Source organism: Dendrobates tinctorius, unplaced genomic scaffold, assembly GCF_039654945.1.
Source record: "Dendrobates tinctorius isolate UK_male_01 unplaced genomic scaffold, ASM3965494v1 ptg000164l, whole genome shotgun sequence".
In the NCBI taxonomy this organism is placed as follows: domain Eukaryota; kingdom Metazoa; phylum Chordata; class Amphibia; order Anura; family Dendrobatidae; genus Dendrobates; species Dendrobates tinctorius.
In genome coordinates, this window is record NW_027361831.1 from 6,687,191 (window position 1) to 6,708,177 (window position 20,987).

The 20,987-nt window shown below is 43.1% G+C and overlaps 1 protein-coding gene across 1 annotated transcript in view; it reads right to left on the reverse strand.

Annotated features, from left to right (window-relative positions):
• Window positions 1-20,987, reverse strand: part of LOC141052997 (uncharacterized) — a 377,438-nt gene that overhangs the window by 234,696 nt on the left and 121,755 nt on the right. The gene's annotated exons all lie outside the window — the stretch shown is intronic.

Consider the following 20,987-nt stretch of genomic DNA (forward strand, 5'->3'; position numbering starts at 1 on the left):
ATGCTGCGTCTGGAAAATCCCAACGCACACCCCAAAAAAACGCAGCGCATGAAAATCGCATACATGCGCTTACAAGCGCGCAGGTATGCGCACCCATGTTAAATATAGGGGAAAAAACGCATGCGCAGGTGTGCGTTTTTTTCCAGCTCTAAAAAACGCAAATGTGAAACCAGCCTTAATACTGTTTATTGCACCCTCTAACATCAGTGACAGCTAGAAGTCTTTTGTCTTAGTTGTGGATGAAGTTCTTTATTTTCTCGCATGGTAAAGCTGCCCACTTTCTTGGCAAAAAGCCTCCAGTTCCTGTAAATTCCTGGGCTGTCTAGCATGAACTGCGCATTTGATATCTCCCCAGAGTGGCTCAATGATTCAGGAGACTGAGATGGCCACTCCAGAACCTTCACTGTGTTCTGCTAAAGCCAATGACAGGTCGACTTGGCCTTGTGTTTTGGATTGTTGTCATGTTGGAACGTCTAAGTACGTCCCAAGCGCTGCTTCCGGGCTGATGATTGCAAATTTGCCTCCAGTATTTGCGTGATAACATGCTGCATTCATGTTTCCTTCGATTTGACCAAGTTTCCAGTGCCTTTGTAGATCACACATCCCCAAAACATCAGTGATCCACCTCTGTGCTTTACAGTAGGCATGGTGTTCCTTTTATCATAGGCCTTATTGACCTCTCTCCAAATGTAACTGTTATGGTTGTTGCGAAAAAGTTCAATTTTGGTCTTATCACTCCAAATTACCTTGTTCCAGAAGTTTTGAGGCTTATCTCTTTGCTGTTTTGTGTATTGTAGGCGAAATACTTTGTGGCATTTGCGCAATAATGTCTTTCTTCTAGCGACTCGACCATGCAGCCCATTTTTCTTCAAGTACCTCCTTATTGTACATCTTTAAAAAATAGCCACACTTCTAGTTTTCAGAGAGTCCAGTATTTCAACTGATGTTATTTGTGGGTTTTTCTTTGCATCCCGAACAATTTTCCTGGTGGTTGTGGACGAAACTATTGTTGGTCTACCTAACCGTGGTTTTGTTTTTACAGTGCCTTTGATTTTCCATTTGTTAATCACAGTTTGAATGCTGCTGAAGGGCATTATCAATTCATTGGATATCTTTTTGTGTCCCTTTCCTGTTTTATACAGTTCAACTACCTTTTCCCGTAGATCCATTGACAATTATTTTGCTTTCCACATGACTCACAATTCAGAAATGTCAGTGGCTGGATGAAGGATGCAAGAGTCTGCCTGGATCCCAGAAACTCACTCAGCTCTTATGCACACAAACTGATTACCAAGAAAACAGGTCACAGGTGGGAATGTTACCTTTAGTAGCCATTCAAACCCATTTGTGTCAACTTCTGTGCATGTTATCAGGCCAAAATCACCAGGGTATATAAACTTGTGATCAGGGTCATTTGGATGTTTTGGATTGTCATTATGATTTAAAAAGAGAAAACACAGTAGTTTGACAATAAATGGCTTCACCTAACCGCTAACCATGAGTGGAGAAAAAGTTTTGGTGTTATCATTCATATTCTCTGAAAAAAAGACCGGAAGAGCAAAAATTCTGCCAGGGTATGTAAACAACTGTAATAACCTAACCAATAAGGAATCTGAGGGTAATATATTACATTCACAAGAAAAAAGTTTCATGTGATCAAAAATCCTACTACTCCCTTTTTTTCTATCACCTACCAAAAATTAATAAATATTATTATTTTATTGATTATTGTAGAAGCATTTACTCCATGGCGCTTTACATGTGAAACACGTATATTACTTACCTGTAATGTGTTTTTACGGAATCCATGACAGCACCAATGAGAGAGGGGAGCCACCTTTCATGGACAGGGAATCTTTAAGATAAAAAGGGTGGCTCCTTTATCCGCATCAGTGAATTACAGAGCATGAGAGGACCTCCGAGTTAGTGTACACACATATATATACATTTATACAAACTATACTGCCTATATCAATTATCCTCAACCCCACTTTAAGTGGAAAACTATATACAATAACCCACCAACCAAAAGGTGAAGGCTTAGTGACGGGAGGAAATACAAGGGTGCTGTCAATGGTTCCGTAAAATCACATTAACGGTTAGATAATATGTGTTTTCCTATCACCCATGACAGCATAAACGAGAGAATTGCAGAGAATTACTCTATCAGGGAAGAACCATAGCTTGTAGAACCCTTTTTCCAAATGTGAGATCAGAAGAGGCAGAAAGATCCAGTCTATAGTAACTATAGAAGGTGGAAGGTGACAATCACGTAGCTTCCTTACAGATTTGTTCAATGGATAAATCTGCTCTTTCAGCCCAAGATTTTTCCATCGCCCTTGTAGAGTGGGCCCTCAGGTCATAAGGGACTGGTCTTTCTGCACCTACATAGGCCAACCTGATAGCTTCCCTTATCCACCAGGATAGGGTACCCTTCGAGGCTCCCGTCCCCTTCCTAGAACCCTGGAAGGAAATAAACAGAGCCTTATCCTTCCTCCAAGATTTTGTTGGCAGTAAATAGTGAAGGAGGCACCTCCTAACATCTAGGGTGTGGAATTCCCTTTCCCTATCATTCTTTGGGTTGGGACAGAAGGAAGGTAGAGATATCTCTTGCGACCTATGGAACCTAGACACTACTTTAGGCAGATAGGCAGGATCAGGTTTTCAGACTATCCTATCATACATTACCACGGTAAAGGGAGGATCTGATGAAAGGGTCTGTATGTCGCTGATTCTCCGCGCTGATGTAAGGGCCACTAGGAGTATGGTTTTTAATGTAACTAGTTTTATGGACCCTTCAGCTAAAGGTTCAAAGGGGGGTTCGATTAAAGCATTTAAGACAAAGTTCAAGTCCCATGGAGGGACCCTGGTCATCGGGACTGGTCTGGATCTAGCGCATGTCTTAATGAATCTGACCACCCACCGATTACCTGCTAGGTTGTAATTATATAGAGCCCCTAAAGGCCCCATCACACTAAGCGAGATCGCTAGCGATGTCGCTTAAGCGTCACCGATTTTGTGACGCAGCAGCGATAGTGCTAGCGATATCACTATGTGTGATACTTACCTCCGATCCCGCGAGAACGTCCTGGGCTGTTTCTCGCGGCGGCTTCCTGCTGGTGTCGACGAGCGACGCGTGGACGCGGGCGGGAGGACGTCTTCATCGCCGCGTCTGACAGGTAAGTAACGACTGCCGACTGCTGCTTCGTCGCTGGTGAAATCCGCCTGTTTGGCAGCTCACTAGTGACAATTTAGCGATGCACCAGCAATCCTGACCGGGTCGGGATCGCTGGTGCATCGCTAAATGTGACGGGACCCTAAGGCTGACACCTGAACTTTCAAGTTACTAAGTGCCAGGCCCTGCTCTTGCCCCTTCTGAAGGAACTCCAGGATCTCTTTTAGGGCTACCTTTCTTTCTGGAGAACACCCTGTGGATGATAAGAATTTTTTCCAAGTCCTACCGTAAATTTTTGCAGTGACCGGCTTCCTACTAGCAAGTAGTGTAGAGATCAGGTTGGTAGAGAACCCCCTACCCTCTAGCACTGACCTATCAAGTTCCAGGCTGTTAAGTGCAGCCCAGTCACCTGAGGATGAAAAGCGGGCCCTTGAGCTAGAAGGTCTGGGATCTCTGGAAGGACCCACGGCTCTGTGACTGACATGTCCTCAGCCAAAAGAACCAGGGCCTCTTGGGCCAAAAGGGGGCTATGAGTATTACCCTCACCCCATCCTGACTGATCTTCCTGAGGACTGCTGGTATTAGACAGATTGGGAGAAAGGCATAGGTCAGGGTGAAGTCCCATTTGATTCGGAAGGCGTCCACCACTTGGGGATTCTCTTCCAGATTCAGTGAGCAGAATTTCTTCACTTTGCTGCTTTGTCATGTGGCAAAATGGTCAATTTCTGGGTTGCCCCACATGTCCACCAAACTGCTGAATATTGACGTTTTGAGGGACCATTCGCCCTGCAGTAGTGGCCTGAGGCTCAAAAAATCTGCTGTTACATTGTCCTTTCCCCTGACGTGAAGTGCTGACAGTGACACGATGTTCCTTTCCGCGAGGCTGAAAATTCGCTTGGTTACACACATTAGGAAACGGGACCATGTGCCCCCCTGATGATTTAGGTATGCCACAGTGACCTGGTTGTCTGACAATATTCTCACATTATGGCCTCGCAGGAATGGTAGGAGACTCTGCAACGCAGTTTCTACCGCCAGAAGCTTCAACATGTTTGAGGAGGCTTCCTTTTTTACTGCTGACCATGTTCCCTAAACCAGATAGTCGATCAGATGTGCTCCCCACCCCCAGGGACTGGCGTCTTTGGTAACTACCCTGGTGACGTGAGGAAACCATGGGACCCCATCCCGAAGGGATCTTACGCCCAACCACCAGCGGAGTGAATCTATAACCTCCCGAGGAAGTGTCAGTGTACCTTTCAGACTCCCCTGCAATGAATGTTGGCGTTCCAGGACAAACCCCTGCAACTCTCTTGAGTGGATCTGGGCCCATTTCAATGCCGGGATACATGATGTCAGGAAGCCCAGGAGGGACATAGCACTTCTGATGGACATCACTGGATTTCGCATTGATTTGGAGAGGAGACAGCAATTTTTCCTTCTTTTGCTCTGGCAGACGACATTCCTGCTGGCAAGAGTCGAGCAAGAGTCCTAAAAAGATGTGTTTTTTGTGGCTGCAACCTTGACCTTTCCAGGATCAAACACCACCCTAAGCTTTCTAAGATGGTGGCTATGTCCTTCACTTGATTGTGGCAATGAGAGAAGGAATGGTCTACTATTAGGAAATCGTACTGGGTGTCTAGTCTGTTTCTTTCTCTGAGGTGGGCCGTAACCTCCGCTATTAGCTTCGGGAAAACCAGAGGGGCCGCTGGAAGGGCCTTGTACTGGAAGTGTCTTACAGTGCCTCCTACTGGTACCACCACCCTGAGATATTTTCTGAATGCTGCGTGTATTGGCACGTGGTGATACGCGTCCTTCAGGTCTAGGACGTCCATATAGCAATATGTAAAGAGCAGCTGAATTGCTGATTTTATTGACTCAATTTTGAACTTTGGAATCTTGTTCAGGCGCTTTAAGTTGAAGATCATCCTGTATGAGCCATCCAGCTTCTTTATTATAAACAGGGGAGTAGAACCTTTTCCCTTCTTCTCCTGCTGGTGCATCCTGCAGAACATTTTTCCTAAAGAGGAACAGTACCTCTGACTCCAGTGCTATCTGTTATGAGATGGACGCTCGTGAGGCCCTAATGATGAACCTGTTTGGGGGATACCTCCCGAACTCCAGTCTCAACCCTGCTCCCACCAGGTTGAGAATCCAAGGACTGGATGATGTTTTCTCCCAGGCTGGAAGGAATAGGGAGAGCCTTCCTCCCACCTGGGGAAGAGAGTCATTTGGTAGAACCTCCGACCACTTCGGGAAGAGGTACTAAACAGGAACCCTTTGGACTTTTTCGGTCTGTCGTCCCGTCTCAGTGATATTTCAGTTTTTCTTTTTTAATAAATTTGCAAAAATGCAGAGTGTACATTAATGAGAAAGTGAATTTTTTTGAATTTACCAAATAGCTGCAATGAGACAAGGAGTGAAAAATTTAAAGGGGTCTCAATAGTTTCCGAACCCACTGTATATTGTTCTAGCACATAAGCCCTTTTCTGTCTGGGACCGCCTGTGGCCCCTAACCATGTAACCATGATTATAACTACGGTGGGAAGAGGGGAACCTCAGAAGATGACTGCACTGTTATTGAAAATAAATCTCTATACAAAGACCAACACTGATATTACAGTCATATGGTCAGTGGTATATACCAGTCCTGCAGAGCATATATAGATTCCTGCACAGTTGTAGATGGTGACTTACAAATGATGTTATTTCTGATGGAGTTGTTCACTTTTCATGTCTTTTCCATTGGGCCCAGACCAACATGACAACTTCTCCAGCCAGGACTCACCTGCAGAGAATACAACAAACACACATTTGACTTCTCACATTTCCTGTCCCGTCCCCATCTATCTCCAACCTGCACAAACTAATCATTCTGCTGATACCCCAATACTGAGCCACTGCTGCAGTACAGTATGTGTCCTGCAGCACCTGCTGTGTGGTACTGTAAGGGTTACCCAGGACTATAGTCGTGGCCAGAAACACTAAAGCATCTGTGTCCCGGCCTTCCTTCACAGAAAATTGCAATACACTGTTCGGCGTACCTGCGTCTCCAGGTTCGGGTCCCCCTGGGCACTTCCCAAGCGGCGATGACCCCTCTCCGAGGCGACTCCCAGTAAATGAGACACAGTCCATGGTAACTTGAACGGTTTCTTTACTGATAACTTCACACAATATATCCACAATTGGCACATCGTAGATAACACATTCGTCTGTACTTGCTTCCTCAGCTCTCCCTACTTTGCTGACACTTCTATATGGCACATGCCTGGATCGGACCGTCTTAGACTGCTTCCCAGCTTCTTCCTGGCCTAACCTCGCCATGATGACAATTCCTCCTGCCTGTTTCGCCCCAGATTTGAAATCATCTGCCACCTGCTTTGGCTGCCTCTGGAAAAGCATCCGACCCATCTGTACCGCTCCCTGCAAAGCTACAGCATCCTTCTGGTCCACACTCCATCCGACTCCCGCCCTAACAGCGTCCACCCGGGCTACGAGTCACCATATCTTCTCTGCTATTTTGGTCCACTAAACTGATGTCCAAGGGACGTGGATAAATTGGACTGTCGCTGCTTAACATTGCGTGGCTGCTGATCCGTTCTGGGCTAAAGCCCAGGTGGACACCTCGGGCACCGTGGCCTCGTCACATCTAATTTCCTTTCTCATCTAACCTTAACTCCCGGCAGCCCTTCCTACACTTAACCCTATACTACTAAGAGCTCTATATACTAGAGTGCCCCCCTCTAGTGTCCAAAGGGTGCACTACGCTTTCCCTATTCTGTAAATAGCAAACCTTGAAGTGCAGTAAACATTATCACAACTATGTGCAAATAAAAGCAGCAATGACATTAAAACATAAAGACAAACAATGGTAATACCCAGAAAGGAGTAGCAGTACCATTCATATGTGTGGTAATACATGTGAACATGTAGCAGTACCATTTATCAATGAGTAATAAATACAACGTTGAACATCTTACTTAGCCCCTTTACAGTACAAAAACGGCTCTTCTTAGTGTCCCACATAGTAATGCCACCACTGTGCCCCTTACATAGTAATAATGCCTCCTTTGCGCTCTCTAGATGGTAAAATTTCCCCCTAGAAAATATTAATTTCCTGTGCATGTGCCATCCACATTTTGTCCCTAGAAAGTAATAATTCCCCATATGCAACTTTGATTTTCACAATACTGAGAGCCCCTCTTTATAATAATGTTTCAGTTCTCACTTAACATTTAATAATGTCTCCTGAGTTACCCATGTATAGATCCCCTCTCCACCGCATAATGATCCCATAGCTCCCCTACATACAGTATAGTGGGGCCACAGATCCGCCGTATGATGATCCCACAGCTCCCTTATACACATTATGATGGCCCACATCTCCCCTATATATAGTATGATGTCCCCCAGAGTTCCTCTACACATTGAATGATGTCCCCACTGTTCACCCAAAACACAGTGTAATGACTCTCACAGTAGTCATCACACTTTATGATGGCCTCCACACTGTATATTGGCACCCACCCTCACACTTCATAATAGCAGCCATAGTAGTCCCCACACATTATGAGGGCCATGCACAGAAGTCCACACTGTATAATGGCCCTCCCATTAGCTCCCACACTGTATAATTGCCCTCACACTTTATGATGACCCCGCACAGTAGTCCCCAAACTGCATATGGGTTCCCACATTGTATGATGGGCCTCAAACTGTATAATGACCCTCTCGTTAGCTCCACCTCTGACATTCTTTGCATGCTCTGCAGACTTAGCCAGTGCATCACTCTGTCATTCTGTAGACCACAGGCTCCCCCGAGGTGAGCGAAATCGGTGCCCCCCCTTTCAGGCCATCAGAAAACTCAGCTTAAAATGAGCAGCTGTCTCTTATCTCCTAGGCTGTCCCCTCCCACACTCTGCTGCCTCACCTGAGCTGGGCTGCCTTCCTCCTCCCATGTCTGAGAATAAGATTTTCTGTCCAGAACCTTGGCTGGCCCATAACTTTGCGCCTGAAGCTCTGAATGGGTTGGTTATACTGCCACCAGATTCCACTGGATTTTATCTGCGCATAGAGACCAAGTATGCATATTGTATGTAATTCCTATTAGCTATGCTTTATAACTCCATAATCCAGAGTGCTACAGGTGGCTAAATAATATGGGCATGTGGGGAAAGCAATGCCGATTCGGGTTACGTGCTCGGCTAGTCTCAGAGATATTGCATTCTGTTATTATAGGTCATTTTCCAGATTCAATACCTCAGAGCTTTCTGTGACTTGTTGTACCATGGGGTTTTGATGTGTTTCAGTCACACAAAAGAGAGCTGGCTGTGGGTGCAGAAGATTTCACACCATTGTGTCAAGAGCTTCAAATGGTTTGCTGCTAGCTTTTTAATTAAAGATAAACACTGTATGGCTTTTTATGACCTTGGGGAATGCCAAGGGAGGGGGCACATTTCAGGTGGGGAGAGATTTGTACTTCGTCCCTCACACCTCCCTGCTTTAGAGGGAGCTAGGGGGTATCACATTATCTCTATACGCAGATAAAATCCATCGGAATCCAGTGGCGGTACAACCAACCCATTCAGAGCTTCGTGCGCAAAGTTATGGGCCAGCCATGGTTCTGGACAGAAAATCTTTTTCTCAGACATGGGAGGAGGGAGACAGCTCAGCCCAGGGGAGGCAGCAGAGTGTGGGAGGGGACAGCCTAGGAGATAAGAGACAGCTGCTTGTTTTGAGCTGAGTTTTCTGATGGCTGGAGGATACGTTAGCTGATGCAGCCAGGAAAGCCTGTAACTAAGATTTGGACCTGTGATTCATCAGTGCCTCCCTGTGGTCACATGTTAAATAACACGGTAATTGTTAACATGGTAATTGCAACCTATCTATACCCTATCCTTGTACTACACTTGTGACTGTATACCTGTATATTGTTCTTGTAAATATATACCTGTATATTTCTAGTTCGCCTTTTAGGTGATTAAATATAAAATTAATCTTGTGCTGCTCTTTTATCTCGATTCACGAATTCCCACGTGCGCACGCTCGGTTGGTCAATTGTCCGCTACCCGGGTTGGTTTCTGACCCAATATAAGCCTGTTGTCGGACGGGGCTTATGTCGAACGAGGAACTGGTGGCAGAATACCGTATTGTTTTAGTGAGGAACTCTGGAAGTGACGGCCGGGAGGTTTTAATATATATCCCCAGCCTGGACTGGTGATATATATCCCCCCTCACTGGGAGCCTCTCACTAACTTGTACCTATAAGTCAAGCCTTTCCAGCGACTATTTGCCCTCAGTGCAGTTCCCTGACTGACCTGGAGCAAGTGGTGGCGCCAGAGAGCCGATCTGACTCTTCCTTCCTTCTCTTCCCTTGACAACAGCTCCAGCTCACAGGGAGCTGCTGCAAACACATCCTTTCTCTATCTATCCCCCGCCGAGGATTAACACAGTCGAGAGTTCTCTCTGCTCCCCCCTGTGGGGAACTTCTGCCTTCCTCCCCCTCTCAGGGGATTCTGATCTAACTTCCTGTCAGCTTTCCCCTCTTAGTGTTTCTAAGCTCCACCCACCACCCAGCACCCTTCATGAACCAAAGCAGCTGCCATAAAGGGTGCTCTGCTGTTCTAAGGTGTCTGTTCTGGATGTAGGTGTTGGAGTCTGGTCAGGTGTTACTATCTTACCTGGGAAGTGGGATACTACACCTCAGGAGGAGGTGCAGTACCTCTGTGGCGACTGAACCCTCAGCGGCGCCACAGTTCCAGCTTGGCGATTGGTGAGGAACCAATATAGGGAATCGGTAGGAGATCTAGGGAGAGATTAGATCTAGCCCAGGGGTCTCCAAATCCCTTCCTTAGTGTCTGGGCCCCCTTCCCCCATTTCCCCTTTATGTTACACTTGGTTTTCCCTCACCGTGCGTGACACTCACGCTGTCATTTGACAGCGTGGGGACAAAAATGCAAAAGAATAAGAAGTCAGGAAGGGACAAACACTTTTTCACACCATTGTAAATAAATTTATACAGTAAAAATGTAAAATATTCAATGCACCTAAAAGATTGCATTTTATTTGCTTTTTAGATGAAAGATATTACTAATGGAATATATGTTTAATTCTCTATTTTTTGGACTATAACATGCTGTCACCTCCGTAACTCGTATGCCTCCTCAGCGCCGCCCTACTCACCGTGGTCCCCACCTTGTGACAGTCCGCATCTCCTTATTCTGTCTCCAGTTATTGAAATGACCTGTTTACTCTCTCTGTTTGACTTCTCCATCCCTGACTCCAGATTTGTTCAGCGATCCCATGATGCCTACCCTGACCACCTGACTACGCTTCCCTCTTGCCCTCCTCTACCTCATACATGTGTTTATGACCCTTTGGTCAGCTGTGTAGTCCCAGGGACTGCCCTGGCGTGGTACCTGGTGTCTACCAGCAGCCCAGCCAATGCTCAACGTTAGAGGTCCTATGAATACCAAGCAGACACTTAGTCACGCCCCTCGAGGGTACGCCTGGCCCGTAGAGCAGTGTGTCCACAGCCACCAGCGTTACAGATGATCTTTACCATAAAACACACCCCTAAACTTTTTTTTTCTTATTTTCTACTAATTAAATCTTCCCTGGTGATATAAAGCAGTGTGGTCAATATCACTAATTGTAATGCACCTGAGTGAAATAGTTAATAAACCTATTGTTAGTCATTCTCTGTACCATGTGTTATATTTATATATTGTCTGAGAGGCGTTGACACATTTGGCTGCTTCCTTAGGTAGACACAGGAACCGTTCTGGTGAGGAGTCACCTGCTTATTGTCACAGGACAATAAGCATGAAAACAGTGTTAGGAGGTTAGGAGGTGAACAGGACCAATGCCATCGGTCTGGAATACACTCTGGAGCTGGAACTATTGGGGCTGTCATCACTGTTGCAGTGGGGTAACTTGCCTGGGCAGAGAGAGCTCGAGCACCTGACAGAAAGGTGTGTGGGGGACTTAAAAGTGGCTGAGAGCGGGAAGGAGGGAGACTTGGTGGGAAGGCGACTACAGAGTAGGACAAATGTTGACTCTCTCTCCTCAATTGCCACCACTGACACCAGCCCTTCACAGACTGTCCGCCTGTTCCTCCCTTTACCCAGTATGTCTTCACGAATGAGACCCTTAATGGGTAGTGTAACAGACCTACCAAACTCCCCTGGACATTGTGATCCTGCATGAGGCCTTGTCACTCCTGCGGCCTGTGTGGCATTGTGCTCCGAGTGTACCGCGTCACTCTCTAGGAACCCACGGAAGGAACTGTACTTTCTCTCCAATGGACTCAAGACCAGCGCACCCGGATACTTCGGCACGGTCAGGAGACAGTGCATCTTGTTTCTACACATCCGAGCCAGAGACTTTGTTCACGGACTGCAACGCCGTCGGGAGCTGTTCCAACCACTCTCCAACAAAACCTTCAATCGATAAGTCATTACTTTCACTTCTACCCTCTTGTTGTGTTTTGCTGTATAGTTTACTAGTTTCTTTAATACCTCCCTGTGCGGAGGTTTCCTTTAGTACATACATATTCAATATTTGCTTAAGTAAAGAACTTTTGTTAACCCCTTCTCTGCCTCCTGCTGCTTCCTGCATCTGATGAACCTTTACAATGGCATATGAGTGAAATGTCCATGTAATGACTACTGAAACCTGCTGTCATGATCCAGGACGGGGTTTCGCTTTGGTCCGTCCTGATCAGACTGGGGGTTAATTGTTCCGCCTCTCTCTGGCAGAGGGCGGCTATTTAATGCTCACTGGACCTAGGTCCGGTGTCAGTTATACTCCTGCCCTCGGCTGAGTTAGTTGACCTTGTGCGTACGTGTGCCTTGTGCCTGATATCTTGCTTGCTTGTTTGATTTTGATCCGGTTCTGTCCCTGTTACGAGTTCTGCCTGTCCCTCTTGTACTGCGCTACCTCTCGTGTATGACTCTCTGCTTGTGACCCGACTTCTCTCTGCTCATCCCCTTGGTACCACGTCGCCCTCTTGTGTATGACCTTTGGCTTTGTCTGACTACCCGTCTGTTTGTCCCTCCTGTGCCTCGTTTGCCCGTACTGTTGTGACCTCCGATTTGCCTGACTCTGAGTTGTTGTATGGTGTCCTGTCATATCTGAAAGCAGGACGCTAAGCCCCGCCCCCTTGCAGTCACCTGACCATAGGTCCTGTGCCAGCTTGCTATCTTCAGTGTCCTCAGGTCCTGTGCATCTTTTCTTTCCGGCGCTGACAGGATCCTGACACCGATAGTTTGAAGCACGCATTGCCACCTCTGCTGCCCTGCTCCACAGGTATCTTTTAGCACTGTTTCTGTACTCAGGACACGCGCACTGGCTCTGTGAGCGAGTGTAGTGCGGTGTCTCTGACACCTGCAGAGTTGAATCCTGACATTGCAGGCTTCTGAATTTTCACAACGAATGCATTACACACTTTTAGGATTCTCCCTTGCCGGTGGACAGTCATATCAGCACAAGCATGTGATTTTGTATACTTCTGGCCACATTCTGACTAGATATGCCTGGTCTCGCTCAGTTCATTTTCATTTAGTGAGGCCACACATGTCTAGTCAGCATGTGACCGCATGTATGAAAATCGCCGGCACGAGAGAATCCTGACAGCATGCAGTGTGCACTGTGAGAAGTCAGAAGTCTGCAGTCAAAAAGAATGACTGTAGACTCATCACAAACCTGGACAACCCCTTTAATGCTCTTAACATAAATAAAAACATGAGAATTAGTCAGTTTCACAAATAATATTTACATCCAGGTACCTTATAGATGACGTTGTCACTGGAGTTGTTCTGCTTTTCTTCATCTTTTCTAGACCACATGATGAGTTTTCTCATCCACAGCTCGTCTCTGCAGACTTCCATATTCTCTGGTCTTCTGCAGCACATCTCCACATGATGCCCTTAAAGATATAAATGTCATTATACTGCTCCTGAATAAAAATATATGCAGTATGCTGAGCCCCTGAATAATTAATTGCCCCTCACTATATTGTCTGCACAAAATAAGACCCCACTCTGTCCCTCTTATGGTACATGATCTTCACACAGACCTTTCCTTTCCATACTGGGACCCCTTTTCACACTGTCCTCACCTATAGGGCCCAGTCTTTATACTGTACTCTCTCATCACACTCCCCCTCCTTGGTATACTGTCCCCTCCTGGCTGTTCCCTTTGTTAAATATTAATAATCCGTTAATTTCTTATTACACCCAGTTCTGTACATTGCTTTAGCTTACACGACATAGGCTATTTTTAAGCTTGGCTCATGGTAGAAAGACAGCTCCATATATGTAGAGACCATGTGCTTTAGGAGACGTATATAATTCATGGCTAACTGTAGAGGGGGCGCCTCTTCTTCCCTCACCATCATGAGAGACAGACGCAAGATGACATAACTCAACAGCTGGTATGTTACTTTAGTACGAAGAAGTCGAACAGAGAGACAGACGCCATTTGCCATGTGGGTTCCCGGAGAGAAAGAAGAATACATGCTGCTTTGCTATGAACAATGGACAATATCTCACCTCTTTTTATTCACCTGTTTTTCTGTAATAACCTTTCTTTGATGGAAGAATCCAAATAAACCACTATATTTTTATCTGGTAACTAGTCCTGAATATTTTACAGGATATGCATTATTTTACATTGGAGAGCCAGCCAGATCTGAATTTTTGTACTTTTTTTGCGGATTTCCCTCAACTTGCACACACGGGGGATTGGACTTTGCTAACGTCAAATCATATGTGCAAGTTATCGGGAATTCCACTACTTACAAGAATCACATAGAACCTAGAAGTAAGAAGTACCAGATAGATTGAGAAGTACTACAAGTGCCAAAAGTACCAGACCTAAGCCAGACGTGTGAAGACAGGAACCCAGCGTTGTCCATCAAAGGAGCTGAGACATTTCAAGGTAAGATAAAATGGATGTCATTAATTGTCTTGCTAAGCAGAGTAAATTGAAATTTAAGTCTGTAGACAATTCTAATTCAGAAGTTTTATGGTTAAGTTTATATGCCGAGTGTGAACTCGAGAATCAGAGGTTAGATTCTAAGTTTTTCAATAGAGAAAGAGAGAGATTAAAAAATATTCTACAGATGGTAGATATATTTCATAGATCTGTGTCAGAGAAATCTAAAAATGATTGTGTAGAGGATAGTGATATTCCCGAGATTCACTGTAATGTGGAGAAACAGTTACAAGTAGTAACAGCTATTGAAGGTGACCTTGCAGACGTGGAACAAGATGGAGAAGTAGGAGGAGACTTCAGAACTGACGTAGAGGACGTACAAGGGAAAGACGTACCACTAAAAATAGAAGACTCACAGGCCCAAATCCGAAGTAGCGTGAGGAAGAATTTGATAAAAATATGCCAAATAATTCCTGCTTATGACAACAAAATAGATGTTTGTAGAAACTCTGAGATCTTTGAAAGTTGTACTGATAACTTTGATTTATCTAACGAGGAGAAGAATCAGTTGTTCAAAATGTGGATCCCTGTAAATTTTGCTAGGAGATTGTCTTTAAAGTTATCTGGTGAGACACATGAGAATTTAACTGATAAGGACAGATTAAAAATTCTCATTTTTTGTTCATCAAATGAAAATCATCCAGATATTGATATTCTTCAAAAATTAAGGATTGGTCGGAAGGAATGTATTTTTACGTTCATGTCCATATATGAACGTTTGTACAAAATGCTGAGTGAGAATGTCAAAACACCGTCCCTCATAAGGAGTTTTGTAAGCAAATTTTGGTTTCTAAATCCTGCATCTCGTGTTATTGCGTCACAAAAAGATTCTTTGTTTGAATGTGCGCAATTTCTTGATTTTGCCAGGAAACACGAGAATCGTGAAAGGAAAGTAAATTGTGCTAATTTTGTAAAGACAGGCAGAGTAAAATCTTATCAGAAGCCTGTATTAGCAAAGCCTTCTAAAATGAGATTTCCCCAAAATCAAATCTACGAAGAAAGAAAAAGAAAATCACATGTTTGTTATAAACCATATGGAATGATGCAAAAGAACACCGAAAAGACACAAATTGAATTAAGAAAAATGATGAGTTCTGATTTTCTTTCTGTAACAAAGATGGCCGAATTTAACAGACAGAAACAGGTGGTGAGTGACATCATGGCCTGTAAACTGAATACTCTGCTCCAAGAATCTATCAGCTTTAAAATGGCAAGAACCTTTCAGGATATTTTTTGCAGAGAAATAAGTATGGGTGTAGGAATTGGTTAGAAAAAGTAATATATATATTGTGTAACAGTGTTATACAATTAGTGAGTTATATGTAATTATTTTATAGAGTATAATCCTGTAGTTTTATGGTTTGTGGATATATACATAGTCATACAGTATATATAGAGTGTTTGTAGAAGTAGAAATAGTAGAACTGTATTTTTTAATGAAAATTAAAATCTACATCAGTAATAATATTTAGAATATGAATATGATATTAACCTTATTTTTTATGTTTCCTTAGAATTTTCATTTCAAAGCAGGACTTAATCGAGAAAAATTCTCTTCCAAGGATTTATGCCTTTATTTACACAGGAAGTTATAATTGCATGATTTTATATATCTAACCCTTAAAAGGAAATAACCAATTGCTTTTTAAAATGTTCTGGGTGTGTGTTTTTTTTTTACTGCATGGTTTGAATGACAACCACAGCAGGGGAATTTGAACCTTGTTCTAATAATACAAGTATACCAGTATGCTATGTCCCTGTTCCTTAGGAAAAGAATTTTTAAAGGGGGTCTCAACTTTTGCAAAGCAATGGAATTTTTTTTCCAGGCCTAAATGTCAAGTATAGCTACATATATATTTATGTCAGGTGTATTTGGGGAATATTCAAAGAAATATTAAGAGATTAAATTGAAATAGTTTACAATGCATTGATAATTAGGATAATTTGGGTTAAAATACGTGTATTCATCACACTTTCATATGTGAAACTTAATATGTGACACAGTCTGAGTGACAGTGACTGAGTGTATGAGCAGCTGCTGAGCGAGTAATGTGATACGTTTGTGAGACCTCAGGATCCTGAATGCATGAGAGAAAGAAAAAAAAAAAAAAAACCCCAAAGCTTTTATCTTTAGGAAATTAGAATATTAAGATACATAAGAAATATTATCTATACAACATATATTTCTATATTTCTATAGTAATTATTATTTCTTGATTTAGTTAATTGTGGATAAGTGCAATCGCACAACAAAATAGAAAATAGTTTAGGAAGAAAATCTATTCTTTCCTTATCAGCTTTAGCTCTTTTAAACAGGCACCAGCACAGAGCCTGGTATTCACCAGCTGCATCTGGGAATAGTGGACCTTCCTTCTCTGTCCAAGTGTGTTAATCTTAAAAACTACATTTAAATTAATTTTTCCAAAGGATAATTTTATGATATTCAAATTAATTTTGATGGTTATACATCTTCAGACAAATAATGGTATAAGCAAGTATAATATTTACACAATTTATTAATTAATTATTTTTAATTTTGGTTTTGATAAATGAATTATTTCATAGAACAATATTTTTTGGTATTAAGGGGGAAAATATGTTTTTTATCCTGACTACATCATCACATTTGATTAATACCCTCTTCTTCACACATTTTAATAGGAAAAAATATTAATAAGGTACAATGGCATAAGTATTGGGTATAATAACAAGTATTATAAAGAGTCATTTCTTTACACTAAGAGGAATTATATGCAAAGTTGCATGATTTGAATATTTTGGTAACACAAGTTTATGACAATTATGAAATAATCCAGATCATGGAAATATTAAGGGTATATGTTACTGAAGACATAACTACTCTGCATCAACATAAAGGCCTTATTCTTATTTTTATTTTTATTCTTATTTTTCATTATTTTTAATTCTTTCACCAATATTTAGTAAAGTAATATCTACTGAGAATATTGCTTCATTAAATATAGCAATTATATGGTTCTATTACTAAGAAAATGTTTCACTTCTGAGTTATATGCAACAATTCTTTTATTCATTCATTCGCTCACTCATATATTCTTATTTTGGTTCATGGCTATACATTCCTACATATTATTAGTATAATAAATATATTCCTTATTAATAAAGATGAAAACACTGGTTACATAAAACACAGTGACACCTATGGGTTGAAAAAGGTAATTACACCTATGACATAAAAATGTTCTATCACATGAAAAAAAATGGATAATAATGTATTATCACTTATTATTGGTTTATTATTTCAAATATTGAAATCCATATACAGTACAAATTCTGATAATAATTATATGGATATTACTGATTGCTATGGTACGCTGTGATATTATGGGATAGGGAAATTACCAGATTTGGTATGGAATAGGGAATGAAGACTTCAAGCAAGATACTGAAATTATGTTAATAAAGACTTTTCACATTTCTAAACTTCATTGATTTTTATCAGTTGCGAGAAGAAGAATGCCGCGATCCAGAAATCCCAGAAGGTAACAAAGCTATGATTACTGAGTAATAGACTGTGTTAATTACAAATGCAGTATCCACCACTGACAGTCACAAGTGCAGTATCCACCACCGACAGTCACGATTAAAGTGTCTAACCTGACAACCAGAGGACGATGATCCTATGATGCTGAGATGAACGGTGTTATCACGTTCTTATCAAGTTCCAGAGGTTTTCAATCACCTGAAAAGCTTCAATGAAAGCTGGTGAACAATGAAGGTAATTATCAGGAAGCTACAACCCTGACATATGTCCTGTGCATTAGGACAAGGACTGGTTATGGTGCTATGTTTAGCAAGGAAGAGTCATTTTAACCCTTGCTTTGCTGACCAAAGACGTCACACCTGTTCAAAGACCAGTACCGATGGAGGATTCCAGAATATCCAAGGCGAGCCAATGTAAGCCCAGGTTTTTAAAGATAACACTGCACAGATATTAAAGCTGCATAGACTTTGTTTTCGTATTAACATTTGAAATTATGGACTTTGATTTGATACACAACACATCTATATGCTATAAGAAAACTGTATTTTTAAAAGAACCAAGAAGAAGACAGAAGACATCAAAATGAAGACCAGATGACATCAGATGATGATGACTGGACCTGAGATGCTTCAATTTAGACTTAGGGAAGTATAATTATACATATTTTATATGAATATTGTTCACGGCTTACCATAACATGAATTCACATCAATTATGTCATTGAGTACTTATAACGGTAATCTAATATTATTATTATTATTATTATTATTATTAATATTAAATTATTTTGTCAAAGAAGAAGAAAAGAAGAAAAAAGATCGTTATATTTGAGGGTTCCAATTAATGTCTGTCTCCCTCAAAAGGGGGAATTGTTAAATATTAATAATCCGTTAATTTCTTATTACACCCAGTTCTGTACATTGCTTTAGCTTACACGACATAGGCTATTTTTAAGCTTGGCTCATGGTAGAAAGACAGCTCCATATATGTAGAGACCATGTGCTTTAGGAGACGTATATAATTCATGGCTAACTGTAGAGGGGGCGCCTCTTCTTCCCTCACCATCATGAGAGACAGACGCAAGATGACATAACTCAACAGCTGGTATGTTACTTTAGTACGAAGAAGTCGAACAGAGAGACAGACGCCATTTGCCATGTGGGTTCCCGGAGAGAAAGAAGAATACATGCTGCTTTGCTATGAACAATGGACAATATCTCACCTCTTTTTATTCACCTGTTTTTCTGTAATAACCTTTCTTTGATGGAAGAATCCAAATAAACCACTATATTTTTATCTGGTAACTAGTCCTGAATATTTTACAGGATATGCATTATTTTACACCCTTACACTGTCCCCCCCATGCTACACCCCCACTACTCAGTCTCTGTTCTGTGCACACTCACTTTTTCCCCCATACTGTCACCTTACACTAGTCTCCTCCCACATCATACTGTTTCCGCTCACATCTCCCCTGTTCACCATACTGTCTCCTCATATATTTATCCCCTCACTTTCTATACTGCCTGCTCACACATACCCCCAACTCCACATATTGTGTCTGCACACATCCTATTTCCCTCACTCCCCATACTGTGTCCATATACATTTTTCACATCGCTACTCATACTGTGTGCGCATACATTCCCCAGTTCGCTCCCCATACAGTCTGCACCCATCCTCCATTCCCCCATACTGTTTCCTCATCCATGCCCCCCATTCCCCTGTACCGTTTCCTCGTACATGCCCCCATTCCCCCATACTGTTTCCTCATACATGCCTCCCATACTGTTTCCTCATACATGCCCTGCATCTCCCCTTTGCTCCTCATTTTGTGTCCTCAAATCTCCCCCCACACATTAAATCCTCCATCCCCACTTCAAATCTCCCCCACACAATAAACCCCCATCCCCACTCCAAATCTCCCCCACACATTAAATCCTCCATACCCACTCAAATCTCCCCCCACGCAATAACCCCATCCCCACACCAAATCTCCTCACACACAATAAATAACCCCATCTCCACTCAAAATCTCCCCACACACAATAAATAACCCCATCTCCACTCCAAATCTCCCCACACAAAATAAATAACCCCATCCCCACTCCAAATCTCCACACACACAATACATAACCCCATTCCCACTCCAAATCTCCCCACACACAATAAATAACCCGATTCCCCACTCCAATTCTCCCCCCCACAGAATAAATAACCCCATCTCCATTCCAAATCTTCCCACACACGATAAATAACCCCATCCGCACTCCAAATCTCCCTACACACATTAAATCCTCCCATGCACTTAGTCATCCGTGTCTTCAGCTCCACTGGAGCACTTACCACCCATCTGCGTCTCTGCAGCACTGGCGAGAGACGTCAGTAGCATGATCACATGACATGATCATGCTGCTGGTGTCACCGGGTCAGAGCTTCAATTGTACTCGCGTCTGTAATATGCGAGTACAATTGATCCTTGGGAGCCAGCGCAATGCAGCTTGACTGTTGGCTGAATGTAGCCGCCAGGGGAGACACTGCGGACCGCCGCATTAGGCAACATGACTGTGACCCCCCTCCAGCTGCGCCCGGGGCACATGCCTTGGCTGCCCCCTCTTAGATACGCCTCAGCCTGCTGCACACAGAGTGCACCACCCTACACCGACCACAACAACACAGGGCCAGGCAACATGGCTTCCTCTTCTTGATCACTGCTCCAATAACAGCGCCTGCTGACTCAGGACGCATGCTTCACTTCACAGACAGGAGCCTGCTACTTATTTGATGGACAAGGAGTGCCCCTAAGCACTCCAGGCCCCATCGCAGCTGCAAACCCTGCAACCTCGGTAGTTACGCCCCTGCTTATAAGTCTTTTGTCTAAAGGGTTAACCTACAGTTTTCCCGCACTTTCCTTTAGCTCCTCCGGAAGCTATGTGGGAGTTCCTGTTCTCCCAATACACAACCACCCACTGACTCACATGGCCAGGTATTTACCACCCATGTGATGTCACATGACCTTGACAGCACACAGGTCCTGGCAGGACTCTGAATGTGGAGATACGGGGGACCTCCACCCACCTGCTCTATGAAGGTCCACTAAAACCAGCCCAAAACATATGTTCCTATTAACCTTTTCAGCACTTAGTGTGCTGGAGGAAAAAACACTCTGGTTTTACATCACTGACCACAATAGGCACAGTGACACATAACTCCATTCACATACTATGCCAGTGACTCTGTCACATATTCCCCCTCTGCCCAAAGAGGGGGGGTTTGGCACCTTCAGACATTAGC